Genomic DNA, 22,295 nt, shown 5'->3' with positions numbered 1-22,295 from the left:
CATATTTAATTTAATTTAATTTGTTAACTATTTATATTTATTTATTTATTATTAATTATTATATCTTGTTATGACTCTTGATTTGGTTCCTGTATTTCTTTTTAAATAATTTTGTATTATTTAATTTAGAATTTATTTGATTTATATGCGCGTTTTAAATAATTATAAATTATGTTATAATCGCTATAAATTATGACGATATATAATATAAATCAGGATTGACATGCATACACAGTGGAATTCAAAATAATCGTTATATTCGCAGTAACCATATACATAATGTACAGCGCAAACGTTTAAATTGAAAATGTTCGGACAATACGCATTAATATAAATATACGCTTGGGTAGCGGTTTTCGTTTCGAGGGCTTTTATCGCCGAGTGTGTCTGTACGACGTAAACACTCTGAATTCCTCAACACTATTGATATCGCAAGCAGCTTTTATAACTAGCTTGGTCGATTTGTTGTGTTTACGTTGCCACACGTACGTCTCTCTAAATTTTCCGCGAAGGATATCGCAGCAAAGTCACACGAAAATCGATGAACACGTTGGGCGCCAATAATGTAACGGGGTTCCTGCTCAGCTTCGCTTGAGCGGGACACGCTATATAAAAGTAACCGCGGAAGAGTAGATAAATGGCTCTCCAGAGCAGATCGGCACTCCTGCACCGAACGTCCTGGGTCCAGCAGCTCAGTTGCCTCCTTCTCGAGTCGAAAATTTGGCCCGCGGAGAGTGTCGTAGGCTACGCGTGAAGATGCGCGACGTCCAAGAAGAGAGACTCGCGCGGGTACGGTCGCACACACAATTACGGTTCGAGGAACGGGGAGTCGGCGGACAATAAACACTCAATTACGATTAATAGTGGATGCGTGTAAATTTTAATTAACAACAATGGAGTACATAATATCACAACGCGTCGATATAAACAAAGTCAATCGTAACGCAAGGAAACTCGCAATAATTTGACGGTGAAGCGGACGAGGCTGCGCACGCGCTGTGCGGTTATGGTCGCGCAAGCACTCGCTCTGTTGTGAGCTGTGCACAATGACGACCGCGAACCGGCGCGCACCGTTCGAACGAGGAGGCGACAGCGCTTAACCTTGTCGGATCAAGTAGCAGCAAAATCGCCTTGTAGGAGCCGGGCGTTCACACACGGCAAGCGGCACTTATTCAGTTAAAGTACGACGAAAGTACGAAAGCGACAACGCACTCGCGGAGAGAGAGAACATGCCGGTATCAACGGCGGCCGCGGCGCAACGCGCACAAGAAAAAAAAGGCGAGCGTAAACGCGCGGTATATTTATTAACGTAATAAAAGGGAGAGAGAGCGGCATAGAGAGAGAAGACAAGCGCTAGACCTGGTACTTACAGTATCGCCGCTTGCACGCTTAATCTAGCCGCTGTCCAAGAGCGTTAAGTAGCGAACTCGCTTCTGTTGTGTATCCGCTCTTGTCGTCGATAAACTGGCGATGACGCTTCTCCCCTGATAGGAGCGGTGCTGATCGTCCGTAGCAGGCCTCTGCTTCAGCCCCGCTGCAGCGATGTTCTCTGCTACCTCCTAATACTAATTCCTCGCGAAGAAAAGCCGGAGAACTTGTGATGACTCGTGCGAGAAGTCTTAGCCGGTCGCGGATTGCAAGCCAACTGTGTCGATTTTCGAAACTCTCTCTCTCTCTCCTCGCAAGGAAGCGTCTCTCCGCGAGGTCCGCGCCGCGAGTCGATATCGATTATCGTACGCCAGTCGCGTCGCTTACCAGTTCGCTGACGTCCGCAATGCTGTAACTATTCAAACGATATGAAAATTTATAATGTTTAATAAATATATTAGTCACTGGCTTCTTGGGGAGAGAGAGACATAACGAATATACAAGCGATTCGTTATAAACGATACATAATGATTATTATAAAAAATTCAGAAAAATCCAAACCTTTTACGATTTATTATAAAATACATTATTGTTCTATTTATTGGTTATTCGGTGACAAAAAGATGCGCATTATAATAGCTTACAAAATTGATGATAACCTATTTAAAATTACGGATATTTTCTTAAAATTCGGTGGGAAAAAAAAGATAGATTGCATTTTTATGGTCCCCTTCCATTATCAGCGTGATAGCACTTCACGATGTATACGCGATGATCGTAGGCTCCTGTCAACACATGCGCGTGGGACAAAGTAGGATATAGCGTTGATTGTAAGGCCGAGTACGGAGGCTCGGGCCACTATAAACACTTTATCTCGAATGCGTTTTCATCGTGGGAAATCAGGAAGGTTCCCACTCCGTTCGTCATATTTAATAATTAAATAAAAAAAATTTAGTTACGGCTAGCCGTCACAATATTATATAATCATAAAACTATTTTACCTAATGCTAAAATTTTGTCAAATATATGATTGTAAAATACGAAAAATTATAAGTTATTCAGTAAATTTCAACCAATCGGTATTCGTTTACGCCATGAGAACATCAGCAAGGAGGGTTGGGTTATTGACGGTGTACGCAGTTGGTAAATATCGTGCACAACTTTCGGTAACGGAAATACGAAGTGTATCCAAAAAGTGAGGTGACTTTTAATTTGTATGAAAAAATATTTATTTATTCATCAATATTTATATTATCCCCTACAAATTGATCCCCCTCAGATATAATATACTTCTACTAACGCATTTTCCAATCCTCGAAGCACTTCTGGTAAGCACTTTCTGGTATAGCCTTGAGTTCTTCCAACGATTTTTTCTTTATCTCCTCAATCGTTCCAACCCTCTGTCCTTTCATGGGTTTCTTGAGTTTTGGAAACAGAAAAAAGTCATAGGGGGCCATATCCGCTGAATATGGTGCCTGAGGCATGATTGTGGTTTTGTTTTTGGCCAAAAAGCTTAACACAAGCAACGATGAGTGAGCAAGTGGATTATCGTGATGTAAAGTCCATGAATTGTTTTTCCACAATTCCGGACGTTTTTTTTTCATATTGCTCCTCGTAAACGGCGCATAACTTCAAGGTAATACTCTTTATCGACCGTACGACCTTGTGGTAAGAACTCTTGATGTACTATGCCACGATAATAAAAGAAAACAGTGCTTTTTTCGGTCTTGGCTCTTGTGGAGTCTTCCATTAGCACGATTGGGCTTTAGTTTCGACGTTATAACCATAAACCCATGATTATGACTCTTTTGAACATATCAGGATTATGACGTCTTTAACAGCTCTTGAGGTTCGACAGTCCTTTTGTTCAAAATTGAGCAGTTTCGGAACAAAGTTTGCTGCAACACGTTTCATGCCCAAAACTTCGGAAAAAATTGCATAGCACGAGCCAACAGAGATGCCAACGTCTTCAGCCACTTCTCTAATAGTGATTCGCCGATTTTTTAACACCATTTATTTCACTTCTTCAACATTTTTATCAGTTATTGAAGTACTGGGGCATCCAGAGCGAGATTCATTGTCGGTGTCTTCTCGGTCATCTTGAAAGAGCTTACACCACTTATAAACATTTTTTCGACTTAAAGTAGACTCACCGTATACCACTGTTAACATTTCAAGTGTTTTGAAGCATTTAATTCCATTTTTTACACAAAATTTTATGCAAACTCTTTGATCCATTGTTTTCGACAGCAGAAAATCGCCGAGCACAAAAAACACGTCGAACGCTTCTGTCTCGCAAAACAAAATTAAACATACAAACTGGCTGAAACTGTGAGCATGTGTGAGAGATATGTATACCAACATAATAAAAAAAATATCGATGATCGAATCTACGTAGCCCGCCCAATTGAAAAATTTACCTTACTTTTTGAACACACCTCGTATATCAATAAAATAACATTCAAGTTGTGTTTTAAATTTATTAATCGCCAGTACATTCTCAATAAATAAACCCAAGCCCTAGAGTACTGTGTAAACATAGGTGACATAGTCTAACAAGGGAACCATCCCAACCCGACTTCACCGATTTTAATGATTTTTAGACATGTAATACTCGAAAAAATATTCCACACGCGTTTTTATTTATCGGCTTACATCCACATTTAAGGGGTGAAATTTACCCGTGAAAACCACCCCGAAAAAATTTTTTTTAAATATACCTCTGCATTTAATGAATATTTTTAAATAAAATAAATGTCAAAAAAAATTCTTATAATTAGATGCTTCTATTGATAATATTTTATGTAAAAATATTTATTAGATGCAGAGATATATTAAAAAACCATTTTTGAGGTGGTTTTCAGGGGTGGATTTCGTCCCTTAAAAATGGATATCAGTCGATAAAAAAGAACACATGTCGAATATTTTTTCGAGTATTACAACATCTAAAAATCATTAAAATCGGCGGAATTAGGTTAGGGTGGTTCCATTGTAAGTAAGATCACTGTGATGTTGCAATAGCTATGTGAGCTAAGACATGCGTTAAATTTCCTTCCCTTAAGCTCTTGGAATGGTGGATTCAAATCCAATCATCGTTGTTTTTTTTCTGTTTTTGTTGTTTTATAATTATATTTACTCTCGAAATCCACTCATCAAAACAATGCGTATTATTTTCAGTATTTTCATTTATATTTTTTTGTAACAAAAAGTATTTCAATAATAATTAATTGAAAAGAAATGTATTTTACTTATTGAACGTATTTCCTTAACGTTTTCAAATATTGCGTTAATTGATGTATTTGGAGTATACTAATATATCGATTTAATTAAACGCATGTAGGTAGTGCGTGTGTATGTATATATATATATATATATGTGTGTGTGTGTGTGTGTGTGTGCGCGTGCATGCGTGTGTATGCGCGCGCGTGCGTGTATGTGTGTGTGTGTGTGCGCGTGCGTGCGTGTGTATGCGCGCGCGTGCGTGTATGTGTGTGTGTATGTGAATTTTGTCACTGGCAAAAATGTTACTGATAGCACTACTGAAATGTATTTTAATGTACCGCACACAGTACATATGTTGCAAAAATGTTATCTGAGACTAAATTGAGCATGGGGAGAAAAGGATGATAGTATTTTCTTTAAATTTTTTAATTTAAATGTACTGTCAGTAAGGTATTGTCTACCATTTCATTCTGATGTGAAAGTTACAGTTAAATTATTTAACATTTTTCACATTTAAAAATAATTATTTTTCAAATTATTAACATATTAATTTAATATTGTAGATTTTACTGAACAATAAGCAAAAATTTTACATCTTCACGGGTATAACTTTAGTTAGATCATTTCAAGATATCACGGGAATTTTGCAACGCCTAAAGAATCAACAATTGTATGTGGACACTGATCTTTCGCCAAAAGGCATAAGTATGAAAGCTTTAAACAAACTATTTATACTATTTTCGTGCATGTGTTTTAGTTTTCTACATTCGATAAACCAATAAAAATAATTCTTTCTCTTACAGCCGAGGTAAAAATTGCTCCATTAATGGTAATATTGGTGGAAGGTGTTCATTATGCTCAAAAGGTCGATTGAAATTGACAAACAATAAATATATGCTGAGAATAAATATAACAGTTTATTCCAAAGCAACAGATCGATGCAAAAAAAAATGATTATTGCAAGAAAAAAGATAATATTTTAACTTTGCGTGTCCATATATTCGTTAAAAAATATTTATTTTCATTAAAATTTATTTATTTTGGTTTTTAGTATGATGAGACGAAGCGACGTATCACTCAGCTGGAAGAAGAAATTCTTCATTTGGAAAAGAACTCGCAGAACGAACTTTTAGACCAGTTGCCCGAGATCCAAAGAAAAATTATTGGTATGTTCATTAAATTTGCAGGTTTAAACGAAAATAGGATTCGTTATTCTAGTGAACGGGTCTTCAGAGTTTTCTCATGCATACAAAAAGCAATGTTTCGTATGAATATATGAGAACGAGACATCCTTTCTTTACCTAGCCCAAATACTCTCGAAACACAAGCAGATGCCATTGATAGAAACTGATCCAGTTTTTGAGAATCTAAAACTACAGGCTAGTAGTTTACAAAGTCAGCAAAAAAAGAGGTGGGTCTCTAAGTTTTGTAAAACTTGTTTATAAATTACATTTTTTTATTATACAAATTACATGTATTCATTATAATTTGGTAGGTATTATTTTGGTAGTCAAAATGGCTCTTAATGAGGCTGTTGCTCTTAATAAGAACTGGTTAGTTCAAGGATACACTGATAATGGATCCTGGACACTTGATGATTTGCACAACGTTCATGCTGACAAAGTCCTTATTTTGCTGTTTAAGCCCTTTATTGGGTCATAGATGTAGATAAAACCATTTTCAATTTTTTTTTCGCTGCTTCCATAATTTTTCAAGTTAGTACTCCGCGAGAGTACCTGGTAACGTTTATTTATAATCTTAATAATAAGAAATGTTTATTTACTAGCCAATAGAAGCTTTTACTGCAAGCAAAACTACTGGTAATATTTTAGACCACATACTATTAGAAGCTCAGACACGTTTCGAGAACTCAGGTTTGAAAGTAGATGCAATTGGTGCAGACGCTGCAAGTGTGAATCGAAATATACGTATGGACTAGCAATGACATAAGCGAAGAAGTTGTAAGCTGCAGACATCCTATCAATCACAGACGAAGATTCATTTCCGACCCGATTCATTTCATGGCATCTGTGAAAATATTTACGTAATCTAATTATGAAGCTACTTGAGTTTTGGGTCACTATTTTTTAATTTATTTTATTTTTATCACTCACTTACGTTTTTAGTAAAAATAACGGAATGTGTAGAAATTTTATGTCTCAAATTGTTCAGCGTATCCACGATGTAAATATATTGACTTTTATTATTGGCTGTGTAGTGCATGTATATAAATATAATATATAGTAAAAAATGTACTGTATATAACAAAAATGTAATGTATATAGTTAGTAATCTTATGTACGTATATAATAAGTAATGGAATATATAAGTGTATATGAAAATTATAGCGCAAATTTTTAATTGCAAAGTAACCCATTAAAATCCACTAAAAAACTAGGCTATGTTGGCCTCAAATTAACTATGCCATGCAACGATTACCGAAAATCGTTTCGACTCGCGTAGGTTAAGAAGCGGCTAAGCGTGGCAGCCGCGATCGGTTAGAGAGAGAGAGAGGGCGCGTAGGGGCAATGGCCGGGAGGGGAGAGTTCGTAAGCCAGTATGACTGTGTCACTCAGTCCGGCTACATCGAGCTACCCTTTGTGAGCTACCAACGCGAACGCGCAGCTTCTGAGAGATCCAGGGAGACGAGCGTATCACTAGTGAGTGCGGAGGTGAAAGGGTGCAGTGCGCAGAGTGTGCATTCGCAGCAGGAGTGACTGTCACGAGTGAAGTGCCGAGCGCGCGCACTGTTCAACGTGCGCGACCTCGGAGGTTGCGAAGGTTCGCTCAACAGCCTTAGCAGCACCCCCAGCAGCGAGTGATCCCGGCGGCAGCACAGCAACAAGCAGTTTTGCGAGCGTAGGAGCGGTCGTCCTGCAGCTAGAGCGTCGGATACGGTTGGCCACCGTTATCCACAGCAACTCCGCGGTAGGTGCACGACATCATATTTATTGTAATTGGCGTGCGATCCCGCGCAGCGTGCGCGGCGAAGTTATAGAGCGTGCGAGCGTTTAGTCCGCGACGATCGCGAGTTTTTCTCTCTCTCTCCCCTCGTTTATATTGTCAACCGATTTCGCGTGCGTGAGTCTCTCGGCAAATCCCTCCCGTGTAATTGATTGAATTCAATAAAGCGTTTAACAGCTATTCGTAATCGAGTTATTGTTTCGTCTTTCCTTTGTCCGGAATGCATGTTATTGTTTACGTCTTATTCGAATAAGCCGGTAAAAAGGCACGGATCGCGTAGACAACGAGAGAAGCGACTTGCAACCAGAGTTTCCAGCAGCGGCCGACGGAGCGCCGCTAAGCAAGCGCGACAGCGCCGCCAAGTGGCGAGTTCGGGAACCCAACTCCACTTGGCGAGGGAACTCTGCGCAGGCGCACTCCCGGACAAGGTAGGTTGACGTTCTTACGGCACGTAGATAACAAGGCGTCGTTTGACCGAAATAACAAATAGGTTTAATAGGTTAACAGTTAAACGACAGCCTGTTACAGCCATTTATAGGTAACTTTTTACAATTTCTGATTACATAGCCAAGTTTTTTTTTTTTTTTTGAGAACTTTGAGGGGTTGATGTTAATAAATTTATTTGCATTTGTATCTATACTTCAAGTTGACGTATTACTATACTTCAAATGCATAAATTTAACGTAATAATTCGAATAATTTGATGAAATATAGTAAGTTCATAAAGCAAAATACATTTTTTCAATGAATTATTATTGAAATACTCTATGATATATAGATAATAATATAGATGATATAGATAAAAATATTAAAAATAATATGTATTGTTTTGATGAGTTGATTTCAAGAATAAATATAATTGTAAAACACAAAAACAGAGAAAAAAATTAACGTGGATCGGATTTGAACCCACGACTCCAAGAGCGTAAGCGTATGTAATGCACGCTTTAGCTCACGTAGCTACCGCTAAAAATTGATGTAATAAAAATATAATTTATGTCAATAAGAATTGCTTAGTTACATGTAAGTATTATTCTATACTGATTAATGAATATAAGGATTTTGGAACTTACAAATCATTTGTAATAGGGTTTTTTTGTAATGAATTAATCAATTTGAAAAATTTTGTGTGATTTTAAATGAGTCAATATAAATGGTAATTTGGTAAGTCATTTAGATTGCAGATGGATTTTGAAATGATTGTTAACTCTATGAATATCCCTTCTTTTAACTAATTATAATTTGTAGTAATGTATAATAAGCATAGCTTAGTTCAATAAAGTTTTAATTAGTAATTAATATTTTAATTTGTTTAAATTCAAACAAAATTATTATACAGCAATTATAAATGAGATTATAGGAATGATCCAATCAACTATTTTAGAAATTTTCTTATGTTTATCATCAAATTGATTAATTTAAAATAATTGAAAAGAATTAAGGTTAGTTATAAATTAATAAATAAATTTCGCATTAGGAGCAATCAAATGTGTTCAAAGTTCTAAAATTTCACTGTGAACGAAAATATGATCTTTTGAAATATTCATTCAAAGTAAAATTTATTAGTTGAATATGAAACAAAATGTACATATTCGACATAAAAAGTCAACTAGATCATAATATTCTTATAAACTACCCTTAAATAATTTACTTAATCATATGCTTCTCTTGAAGACATACATACAAAACATCTGATTAAATAAAAACTTGTACAAAACCAATGGCTAATGTTTCGTAAAATTTTTCTTGTAGAATGGATTGGCATGACCAGATTTGTAAAAAATAGACTTGGTAATTTGTTTAAATAATTTTTTATAAATAATTGCAAAAGACAAAAGAAAAGATAATTGTACTTTTTTTCGTTAGATTTCGTTTCCAACAAATGGTTTAATGCTATCTAATCCAGTTTTGGCCTGGGCGTTTATGGGTTAAATAATTATGATTTAAACAAAATGTACAATTTTTTCGGTAAAACAATAGATAGTCCGGGCGCAGGGGGGGGTTTCTGTAGGCCCTTGGAGCTCCCCTCGGAAATTCTGTTGACTTTTATGTTTTTTGGTGTGGAAAAGCGATTTTTCGAGGGTATTTATCCCAAAACCCGTTAGTTTTTTTGTTATTAACAATTTAATTGTTTAAACAATCAGAAATTTTTTTTTATAAACATAGAGCAACAAAACTAATGCCATTGTGTTCCTTTTTTTATTTAGAAACTTTTATCTCAGGAAAATTTTTCTCTATCTTGTTTCTAGAAAAAGTTATAAACAAAAAACCGCACATTTCCATGGCTTATGCAACTTAAGCTCACTATTTTGTTCATAACTTTTTTTCTTTTCGACAGAATGGAGCAAAATCAGTCTCATTTTCAAGCTGCGATCTTTCGCTACAAATCTGTCTAGTTTATTTTATAAATTTTGGCTTTTTACAACGCCAAAATTGTTAATAAACACGATTTTTTTTATAAAATTTGTAAAACTAATTTGTTTATAAGGGTTTATTAACAATTTATTTTTTATTAACCTCAGGATTTATACATGAAATTTATTTTATGAAGTCTACAGATTATTTTGAGCTTTGATTTTTTGAATCGGTTCATTTTTCGCCGAGTTATGGCCAAATTAAGATGAATGTTCGAAAAAAAGGTATATTTGTTCGGTGGGCGTAGTTACTCATAATGCAAGCAGTATATAAACCTATCTTAATTTGGTCATAAATCGGCGAAAAATGGACTGATTTAAAAAAACCAAAGCTCAAAATAATCAGTGGACATCATAGAATAATTTTCATGTATTTTTACTGATTTCATTAATTTTTAAGATAGCGTTAATACAATATAATAAATTTTAAATAATTTAAACAAAAAGTACTACTAAACCTGCAAATTTTTTTGTTCGAAACGAGACCAGTAGTATAATAATAAGACTACCACATCAGTATCCGACGAAAGTACCAATATCTTTTTTTTTCCTTCATTGCTTACTTGAAACGCGTGTAAAACAATTCTAGAATCCGCTTCCTCTATACTTTTATTTTGCAAAATATCCAATTCCCGACCATTAATTTGCCAATTGGACTGACAAGGAATTTCGTTCGTAGCGCTACATATTATTTGTATTCCTGGCCAATTTTGATGAGAGTGCGCAAAAATATAATTTCGTAAGAAATTTTGGAGCAATACTTTATTTTTATTTGAGCCCCAAAATAAGCTTTCATCCTTAGGCATGATACCTGATGAAGTAACGTCTTGCAGCTCTATGCTGCGTGATTTATAGCGATGTTACCTTTCTCCTAATTTTTTTGAATCATCTATGTATGAATCAAACACGAAATCTATCCTACTGACGTCTTTCGAGGAATGAAGAATCATCTTGCAAAAAGCTTCTGTGAAATCATTAAAGGTAACCATAGTCGTCCATTTTAATTGACGACAAATAACATCAACAATCAACGTATAACCACTCAAATCCTCTAGTTGAATAATGTTTTCTGCAGACGATATTGTTTCTAATTCTTTAACAAGCAGATATTTTTTTGCGTCTTTCTTGAGTGTTCCATCGTCGCTGTGCAAAATATTTGGCGTGACTAATTCAAAAGAAAATAATCTTTTCATATCAAAATTTCTTTCCTTTGCAATTTCGATTAATTTATACGCAATCACACTTTCTTTTTTAGATGATATAGTTTTTATATTACCAGCTTCGTTTTGAATAGTAGCGAAATTAGGCAGATTACATTTTTGAATAGTATCGGACAAACTTTTGGATTTATCTATAAATCTTTCTGTATAAAACTTACTGTAAAGATCGCACGCAATTGGAAAAATATTTAAAAGTGCTTGAGTGGTTTCATGAGTAGGCATTTCCTGCGTAGCAAAATTTTTAAGGGGTTGTTGGCCCTTGGCAAAAGGATTTCCATGACTGCGTATAAATGACATAATTTTATTTACTTGTTCTTCATGATTAAATGTATACGTCCTAGAGAAATTATGATGCGTGTGTAACTCGTCATTCTCCAATTTGACCTTTATAATATCTCTATGCAAATTACAATCAGCTAGGATTTCATGATAATTTAAATTCCACGGTGCAACGTACTCTTTATTTGCGGTACATCCTATTATTCCCTCTTTGCGATTTTTTTGTGCTTTGTTGATAGTTTGTTCTAAGGCCTGATCAGCACCTACAGAAGTAAAAGGAACGTTGGACCTTTTTACAACAAACTTTCCTTTCATAAATTCGTTGTACAGTTCTGGCATCGTTTCAGATAATTTTAAAATATCTTGAAAATACAATGAGCACCATCGCAAATAATTTATCCTATCAAAAATACTAAACAATGGAAGTAACTTTTTAACTGTCTCGACGTGTGATTTCCAATTTCCTAACCGATCAGAACGAATCATATTCATTAGCAATTGAATTAAAGCTATTACATTGCTCCCATATTTGAAAAATTGAGACTCATTACTTCTTTTTTCAACAAAATTTTCAACAAAAGTAATTTATTTCTTATTAACTTCAGTAAAAATACATGAAAATTATTCTATGATGTCCACTGATTATTTTGAGCTTTGGTTTTTTTAAATCAGTCCATTTTTCGCCGATTTATGACCAAATTAAGATAGGTTTATATACTGCTTGCATTATGAGTAACTACGCCCACCGAACAAATATACCTTTTTTTCGAACATTCATCTTAATTTGGCCATAACTCGGCGAAAAATGAACCGATTCAAAAAATCAAAGCTCAAAATAATCTGTAGACTTCATAAAATAAATTTCATGTATAAATCCTGAGGTTAATAAAAAATAAATTGTTAATAAACCCTTATAAACAAATTAGTTTTACAAATTTTATAAAAAAAATCGTGTTTATTAACAATTTTGGCGTTGTAAAAAGCCAAAATTTATAAAATAAACTAGACAGATTTGTAGCGAAAGATCGCAGCTTGAAAATGAGACTGATTTTGCTCCATTCTGTCGAAAAGAAAAAAAGTTATGAACAAAATAGTGAGCTTAAGTTGCATAAGCCATGGAAATGTGCGGTTTTTTGTTTATAACTTTTTCTAGAAACAAGATAGAGAAAAATTTTCCTGAGATAAAAGTTTCTAAATAAAAAAAGGAACACAATGGCATTAGTTTTGTTGCTCTATGTTTATAAAAAAAAAATTTCTGATTGTTTAAACAATTAAATTGTTAATAACAAAAAAACTAACGGGTTTTGGGTTAAATACCCTCGAAAAATCGCTTTTCCACACCAAAAAACATAAGAGTCAACAGAATTTCCGAGGGGAGCTCCAAGGGCCTACAGAAACCCCCCCCTGCGCCCGGACTATCTATTGTTTTACCGAAAAAATTGTACATTTTGTTTAAATCATAATTATTTAACCCATAAACGCCCAGGCCAAAACTGGATTAGATAGCATTAAACCATTTGTTGGAAACGAAATCTAACGAAAAAAAGTACAATTATCTTTTCTTTTGTCTTTTGCAATTATTTATAAAAAATTATTTAAACAAATTACCAAGTCTATTTTTTACAAATCTGGTCATGCCAATCCATTCTACAAGAAAAATTTTACGAAACATTAGCCATTGGTTTTGTACAAGTTTTTATTTAATCAGATGTTTTGTATGTATGTCTTCAAGAGAAGCATATGATTAAGTAAATTATTTAAGGGTAGTTTATAAGAATATTATGATCTAGTTGACTTTTTATGTCGAATATGTACATTTTGTTTCATATTCAACTAATAAATTTTACTTTGAATGAATATTTCAAAAGATCATATTTTCGTTCACAGTGAAATTTTAGAACTTTGAACACATTTGATTGCTCCTAATGCGAAATTTATTTATTAATTTATAACTAACCTTAATTCTTTTCAATTATTTTAAATTAATCAATTTGATGATAAACATAAGAAAATTTCTAAAATAGTTGATTGGATCATTCCTATAATCTCATTTATAATTGCTGTATAATAATTTTGTTTGAATTTAAACAAATTAAAATATTAATTACTAATTAAAACTTTATTGAACTAAGCTATGCTTATTATACATTACTACAAATTATAATTAGTTAAAAGAAGGGATATTCATAGAGTTAACAATCATTTCAAAATCCATCTGCAATCTAAATGACTTACCAAATTACCATTTATATTGACTCATTTAAAATCACACAAAATTTTTCAAATTGATTAATTCATTACAAAAAAACCCTATTACAAATGATTTGTAAGTTCCAAAATCCTTATATTCATTAATCAGTATAGAATAATACTTACATGTAACTAAGCAATTCTTATTGACATAAATTATATTTTTATTACATCAATTTATTTGACTCGTGATAAATATTATCAATTATATAAAATATAAGAAATAACTATCAAATTGAATTTATCATGATTGAAAGGTGGACACGAAGAAAATTGTGCACGGATTTATTCTACACATAATCTATTGTATACAGTTTGTATACAGAATAAATATATTATAGATAATTAATATGTTTAAGATACCAATTCATTGTTGACTTTATTTTATCAAAGGCTTGACTCACCATTTTAATTTTTTCTACATTAGCCTATAAATAATGAGCTCAAAATTGTATAGACCATTTGAAAATGATATCAAATACTTAAAAAATTGTATAATATTTACTAATTTTATAATAGAGTGAAATACTAATTTTCACTGTGATTCATAGGTTCTGGTGAAAGTTATTGTAAATTAAAATTTGAAAATTAATGTATAACTTTATGAAGATGTTATTAACAAAACTCACTGAAGTATTACTAAAAGAAGGTTAGACCTCTAATATTATATATTAGAAATGTCCCAATGAATTTCAAAACAATTCAACTCTATTTTTTGTCAAACTGAATACAACATTATCAACAAAAGAAAAGTTACAATGTATTGATAGGATTATTGGAAAATATTAGAAGCATATTTTTATTTAACAAACAATATGCAAATTTCTTTTAAAAAAAAATATTCATGATTTTTATCAAAATTTTAATAGATTTCTTAGTCAGCCAGAAACAAATGAAAAGATATCAGAATTGATAATATATGTCATAAAATATGTCATCTTGATTATACATTTATGATTATATATTAGTTCATAAATATTTTGCAAGTTTATCCAAAGAAAAATAATAATACATGATTTGAAAAACATTCATGGTTGTAATATGTTTTTTCAAATTTTTTATATTTGTAAATATTATAGCTTCAGTCATAATTTATAAATATTATTTTATCTGATTTTACATCTAATTTTCATTTATCATCCTATTTTGGATTTTAATCAATAAGTAACTCTAATATAATTATAATTTTGTAGTTTATAATATAAATTTTAACAATATTCAATAATAACCATTTATTAATCTCTGTCCATATTTCTAACAACAATTGAATTCCACAAGAGTGTTAAAACAATTTTCTTTGATTAAATACCATTCTGTTGACATATCACTGGATTTTATTAGAAGAAACGAACAATTATTTTAATCAATCGATTGAAATTTTAATCAATTATTCAACGAAATCTAATTAAAGTTAACTTAAAATTTTGAATTGAAGTTAAATTAATGTTTTTAATTACAAGCAAACCTGGTCTATTTCCGTTTTACCGTAAACACCACTTTAATTCTCGAGTGAAAAAATAATTAATCCTATGACCATGTAGATTAAAGATAACGTAGCGGCTAGGCTAGTACATGGAGACTATGGAAACTGATGAAGACTATAAACGAGACTAGTGTTACATTTCGAAATACATTGCTCAGATCTCTATAAATAAATTTATAAATTAAACTATTACGGTTCAATCAGAGTTGTCTATAAGATCACGGCCGAAGCATGAACGATTTTTTTGACAAACAAAATATGCCATTAGCTTCGTCTTTATTTAGACCATCTCAAAATAACCTACCTTACCCCAGCCGTGATGAGAATTCGATGAGGCCACAAAAAATTTCATTTTCATATAGTCATATGATGTCTATATTATTTATACAACTATATCCAAGATGATTGGCACTGCCAACTACGAATCTTGGGCATAGTTGTATAAAAGATGTAAATGCGATACAACTTCAAGAAAATAAAATTTTTTGTATCTACATCGGATTCTCATCACTACCCAATCGGCACACAATCAAAATTACAAAACAAAGAAATACCAGTTGAATTATGTCTAACTGCTCCCACCAAATTTGATAATAACTCAAACAACACTATTCTAGTTCATTAAAAAAAAATTAACGAATATTGCTTGTTTAACGAAATCGTTCAACAGCGATGTCTCAAAAAATAATCAATATTGTTAATAAGTAATTGTTCAAAAAAATTGGCCTGTGAACCTTGGCTAATCTTAATTGAGCCTATATTACTTTTTTGAAATCGTTAATGCTAATAACAAATAATTAATAGAAACGATTCTCCATTCAACGCAGTACAAATGCTCAAGCTGTATACGCGAATTACGAGGGTGGTCCGATAAGTACTTAGCCTACAAAAGAAAAACGAAAATTTTGGAAAAATGCCGTTTTATTTTTCAACATAGTCTCCTTTTAGTTCGATACACTTGGCCCAGAGATGCTTCAACTTCTTTAACCCGTCTGAAAAATACGTTTCCTCGAGGTCTGAAAAGTAGGCTTCCGTGGCAGCGATTACCTCCTCATTCGACTCAAATTTCTGTCCGGCGAGTGACTTTTTCAAGTTTGGAAATAAAAAGAAGTTGCACGGGGCTAAATCTGGAGAATACGGTGGATGGGGCAGCAGTTCGTAGCCTAATTCGACCAATTTGGCCATGGCGACGGCGGAGGTGTGAGCCGGTGCGTTGTCATGGTGGAACAGCACTTTTTTCTTCGCCAAATGGGGCCGTTTTTTCTGCAATTCGACGTCGAATCGGTCCAATAATTTGGCACAGTACAGCCCTGTGACCGTTTTGCCCCTCTCCAGGTAGTCGATGTAGATCACACCTTGTGAATCTCAGAAAACGGTGGCCATCACCTTTCCGGCCGATGGGGCAGTCTTCGCCTTCTTCGGAGCACTTTCGCCGGGTAAAGTCCACTGTTTCGACTGTTCCTTGGTCTCTGGTGTATACCAGTAGATCGATGTTTCGTCGACTGTCACGAAACGACGCAGAAACTCCTTCGGATTGCGCTTAAACAGCGTCAGACATTACTCTGAAGTTGTCTCACGGTTGCGCTTGTTGTCCGGAGTGAGCAAACGCGGCACCCATCGCGCCGACAGCTTTTTCATGCCCAAAATTTCATGCAGGACATGACCCACGAGGTCTTTTGAAATGCCTACGATCTTAGCTATCTCGCGCACCTTCAATTGTTGATCTGCCAATAAGAGATCGTGAATTTTTGTCACGTTATCCTCCGTGGTAGCTATTTTCGGAGCACCTGGACGTGGCTCTTTAAAAATCGACGTACGACCACGTTGAAACTTGTTAAACCAATTTTTGACGGTCGCCATCGAAGGAGAAGAGTCACCGTACACAGCATCCAAGCGCTTTTTGATTTCGCTGCGCGATTTCACTTCCAAAAACAAGAATCGAATCACCGACCGATACTACTCTTTTTCCATTTTTCAAAAATCAACGGACATACTTGCTTTCACACACTCTTAAAAATAGACTACAACTCCGATCCGGCTGAAATCTTGACAGTAACCATCGAGAAGGTTGTACTACGTGATAGAATGTTTCTTTTGCGAGAGTGGCGCCATCGGGCGGTGAGGCTAAGCACTTATCGGACCACCCTCGTATGAAACGTAGGCGGAAAACTAAAAATTAATTAATTTCTTGATAAATAATCAATATTTTTATGAAGTAATTAATTTTTCACCTTTCTTGAAGCCAACTTTATTGAAAAAATCCAGCTGGAAATTCATGCTGAATTTTCACATGGAAATCCTGCTGGATATCCAGCTGGATTGATATGGATTCTATATGGATTTGACCTGGATTTTCAGGATGGATATCCAGCTGGAATCCAGGTGGATTTCTCGTCAAATCCAGGTGGATTTCTCGGCAAATTCAGGTGGTTCTCTCGGCATATCCAGGTGGATTTCTCGTCAAATCCAGGTGGATTTCTCGGCAAATTCAGATGGTTTTCTCGGCATATCCAGGTGGATTTCTCGGCAATCCAGGTGGATTTCTTGGCAAATCCAGGTGGATTTCTTGACAAATCCAGGTGGATTTCTCGGCAACTCCAGGTGGATTTTTTGGTATTTACAGATGGATTTCTGAGCAAATTTAGATATAGTACTGGACAAAATCGAGGTAAATTTTTTTAGTTACATTCGGGGTCGATTTCTTGAAAAAATAAAGGGCAATTATTTTAGAATCCCAGGTGCTTTTATTTGAATGTGAGTTCCTCTATTTTATTTAAATTTATTTCTTTATTTAATCCAAAATACAGTTCAGTATATTACATTCGCGGAGGCAATACATTACAAAAGTGAATATTATCAGTAGAAAAACATTCTACTCACTAGACTAACATTACAAACTAATTTCTAAATACTTACATAATGATTATAAAAATAAAAAATAAAAATTCTGAGCGTTCTTGCAATTTATTTGGACTGAATATAATTGAGACAAACGTTAATAAAAATCAACAATTTTAATAGAGGACGATAACTGCCCATAAATTAGCAGTATTTTTTACATCATTTCGGCATTAAAGCCGATTAACTTATTTGTAGGTTATGCGTAGAGGTGTGCGAGTGTTTCCAACCTCCTTAATCATCTTGCTTATTATTTCCAATACATATTGGGAAGTGATGAAATGTAAATGGCATTATTATTATTCATATAAACACACAATTTGTTAATATTTTTAGTTTCTGTTATATCAATATGTAAATACGTTCCAGTAACTATCTTGACATAGCGTAATTCATCACCTATTAGATTATCATTATCGACTTGAAGCATCCTATATATTGTATACTCTTTTCCATCATGAAAATTGATGATAAAATGCTCGATTTTTATATAATTTTCGTTTTTCAAAACTGCATATGAATTGTCTGATCTAAATAACTATTTTGTAGAAGATCTAAATAAGCACCTATCTTTCACCATTTTCCCATAAGCTCTTACTTGCCCTTTGGGAAATTGGAAAAGCTCATAATTCTGTCGTCAACTGCTATCCTTCCGAAATATCTGAATGCAAATTTAACTCTATTTTCAACAAATCCATTATCTAAGTATTTGACATACTGTATACATGTGGAATCGTCTTTAGCTTCCATGTGTTTTTGCAATATCCTAATGCTTTCTTTAAAATACAGATGACGGCACACTTGACTCAAAACACATTTAGCAGCATAAATTGTTTGTTATTCCATATATATATCCCTAAAATGAGTCCTTCATGGCCAAAATTGATCTGCTAAAAAGTTAGACATTTTCTAAAATTTTAAACGTAAATTTTGAACCGTTGAACTGATATGAAATTGTCCATGTAAATGAATAAATTATTATATAATAAGTCTCATGAAAATTCCAATGTGAAAAAAGCTCAAGTGATATTCTTTTATAGAGCCATCATAGTGTATCTATTTATCGACTGTTCACCCTATGAAAATGTTATCATCAATTGCAAACTTACATTATTTTGTACACTGATTTCATCTCTCTTTATATGACAGTGATTGCTTATATCTGAATATGCACAGGATTGATTGTTGACATTTGAATGGGTTTGAGATTGATTAACATCTGAATGTATGTGAGATTATTGAAACCTAAATAAAATATTTGATTTTAATATTTTTCAATTATTTGAGTATAATTTTAAAGAATTATCCAATCATTTTTTATCCAATATTATTTACAAAATGTTAATACTTTTCTATGGCATGTATAACTGAATAATTTTGAATAAAATTGATTCAAACGTAGTTCTATAGTTTTCAAAAGATTATAAAGTCAATATTATTTTATTATAAACTTTTCAATATTTTCAATTATTCAAGCAAAAAGTAAATCTACGAAAAAAATAGAAATCAGTAATAACTTGATTGTATTACCTTCTGAATTGGATAGGACGTCCACACTGAAACCTGATTGTTCATTATTATCTGTAAATGATAGTTGATAAGACTGCCTTAATTTTATAAATAAACTATCAGTATCATTATCTGAACTACACGAATGTGCTGTTATGTCTGAATAAGAATTTGAGTGAAGTGCATTATTGAAAAAGTTTCGTGACTTCTAGTCATAGATGTGGTATCCATATTATTAGAAGAACTATCTATATCCATTTTTAACACTATTGTCTAAGAAATTGTTCACAATAAATTCTATAACTGTAAATTTAGAATCATACAGCCATTGTTAAATACGTTATTTATTTTGCTTTGAATGAAAAACTTTTTGGACAATCATTTTTTTACCTACCTTTCTGAACTATTATTGGTAGTATTCCAATAAAACAATGCAACTGTACAAGAGTGCACAGCTGTTTATAAATGTGTTATTATAACCTAAATTCATACGTAATTAAAAAAAGTAAATAATTTTATGAAAACTCAATGGATTTTTATTGTTATCAAATTGCTCCCTCGAATCAAATCAATCAAGATAGTCAAACCGAAAGAAGGACTGTAAACTGTATATACCGCAGGCAGACAGGCTCACAGCCCTCACAGGCAGTGATGAGAATCCGGTCACCCATCCAAAAAATTGTTTTTCCCTATTCGTAGTGCATCTAGGTCTAACATGTACTTATGACCGTTCATTCTTCATCCCGTGTCCGAATTCCGTGTTTCAAGTTTGTTTTGGTTGGTGGAGAGTATTATTTGAGGCTAAAATGCACAGTGTTCAGTGCCTGAGCTCCCTGAGTTACTTTATTGAAATGAATTATTTAACTCAAGTTGAATTATTTGAATTTACTTCAACATCCTGAACACTTGGTAAGCAGTGATATATATAAATAAAATATATATAATTGCAGTGTCTAGTGAGCGAATGGAACAATTAATAGTTTTATTTAAAAATTGCTTTAGAAGATTACCCACCAGAGTTATTAATCAAGCATCCTCTGCAAAATACTTGGACTCTCTGGTACTATGAACAGGACAGGACCAAGACATGGAAAATTTACTTCCAACCTTCATCATAGGGTCTCTATGAGCTTGATATTCTATCTGATTTTTCGAAGTAATCCCCAACCTCTCCTTCAATTAGCGTCTGAAATATGAATATATTGTTTAATGTTACTGTGCTTTACAAATATTATAATTTACTTTTGTTTGAATCTAGTTAAAAGGTAATCCTTCTGATATAAGAATAACAAACGCAAGCTTAAAATAAACAATTGTCTGTACTGTAACATGGGACAAGATCAGGCAGCGGTAGGCTAATTGACCGCTGCTGACTCTCTCATGCGCAATGAGTAATATTGGCTCACGCGACGTATTTGACAAAGTACAGGTCACACGATATTTTCATATTTTGTATTTATTTCATGTTTCCCTGAGTCAAGGCCATATGACGTCACACCACACTTACAACACACTTACCAAGTACACACAAACAATTACCAAGCCCACTCGGAAGCTAAGTACAACGAGAGGAGGGGCAATGCTAGCAAAGACGGAGAAGAAAAGGAATTCGGCAGAGAGTTCTAGGCTGCGGTCAACGCCGGATGTTCTAAACCCGCGTTCATCATACTGCGCCGAGATAACGCTTTCTCCGGCATTCGAAATTGTATTGCAAATTCATTCTTTGATTGGCTAAAGTGTGCCTCATTCAATCATAGTGATTACAATTCATTGTTTGTCGTTATTTTGCCTAAATAATCACCTACCGTCAAAGGTCTTGTTCTGTGTTAATCAGCGAGCATGTATCAGTAAGTGAATTATCATAGCTTTGTAAGCAATTAAGGTAACAGTCAGTTCATGCTTATTAAATTGCTTCAATCATTCATGTGTGTGACTCAAATCTTACTCTAAATGGAAATTTGACTATCAGCGAATCAATTATATCATTAGCGATTGTAAGTGACCTCGCGTTATTAGAATCTTTTTGTTTTCCTCTATGCCTGGCTTGACTATCGTACGGTCAAGCCGAAGAGAGCCAAAGTTCTAAAATTACAATTTTAAATCTTTTGTTTAATTAGCTGTCGAACTAAATGAGTAAGTCGAAGCTCATTATCACGGTATTATTTGTTCGAATACCATCACGATTAATTGCCTAATTTAATTAACGAGTAGTTGTTTGTTCAATCTATAATAAATCTCACAATTATCATTTACTTTAATTTTTATGATAGACATTTAATTGTATGCAATCCCCAGTTCCTTATCCCATCTTCTCTAGGTAAATTCACAGGAACCTGCTCCCGCTCTTCAATATTAGAGCTAGCCATATCTAAAGGAGAGGCACTGCTCCCTCACTTCCCCTCAGTGCCTGGCGCCCTTGCGCTAATCGCGTGAATCGTCGTACATTTCTTGCCTTACCGTAACCACGCTGTTACACTACCCAATCTCCATAACGCTAGCAGAAGTGTCAGTATCTCCAGTCCAAACAGCAATTTCCAAACGCAAACATCATCAGAATATTAATTGAAACCTTCAGCAATCATACAGAGCAGAATCTCTAGCCAAAAGCGGTCCAGCTTGGTTGATCTTTGTTTTTTGTTGACAGCATCTTCCCACATGGATCGTTATTCCTTGCTTAAACCTAATGTC

The 22,295-nt window shown here is 33.8% G+C and overlaps 1 long non-coding RNA gene across 1 annotated transcript in view; it reads right to left on the bottom strand.

Moving 5' to 3' along the window:
• LOC131666856 (uncharacterized) overlaps window positions 1-15,255 on the bottom strand; it is a 223,722-nt gene extending 208,467 nt beyond the window's left edge. Inside the window, exon 1 of the long non-coding RNA XR_009302138.1 lies at window positions 14,947-15,255. This is a non-coding gene — a long non-coding RNA (uncharacterized LOC131666856). The remainder of the gene's footprint in view (window positions 1-14,946) is intronic.
• Between the last annotated feature and the right edge of the window lie 7,040 nt (window positions 15,256-22,295).

This window comes from Phymastichus coffea, unplaced genomic scaffold, assembly GCF_024137745.1.
Source record: "Phymastichus coffea isolate CEN01 unplaced genomic scaffold, Cenicafe_Pcof_1.1 PCOF00004, whole genome shotgun sequence".
Taxonomy (NCBI): domain Eukaryota; kingdom Metazoa; phylum Arthropoda; class Insecta; order Hymenoptera; family Eulophidae; genus Phymastichus; species Phymastichus coffea.
This window is presented reverse-complemented; position numbering and strand designations above follow the sequence as displayed.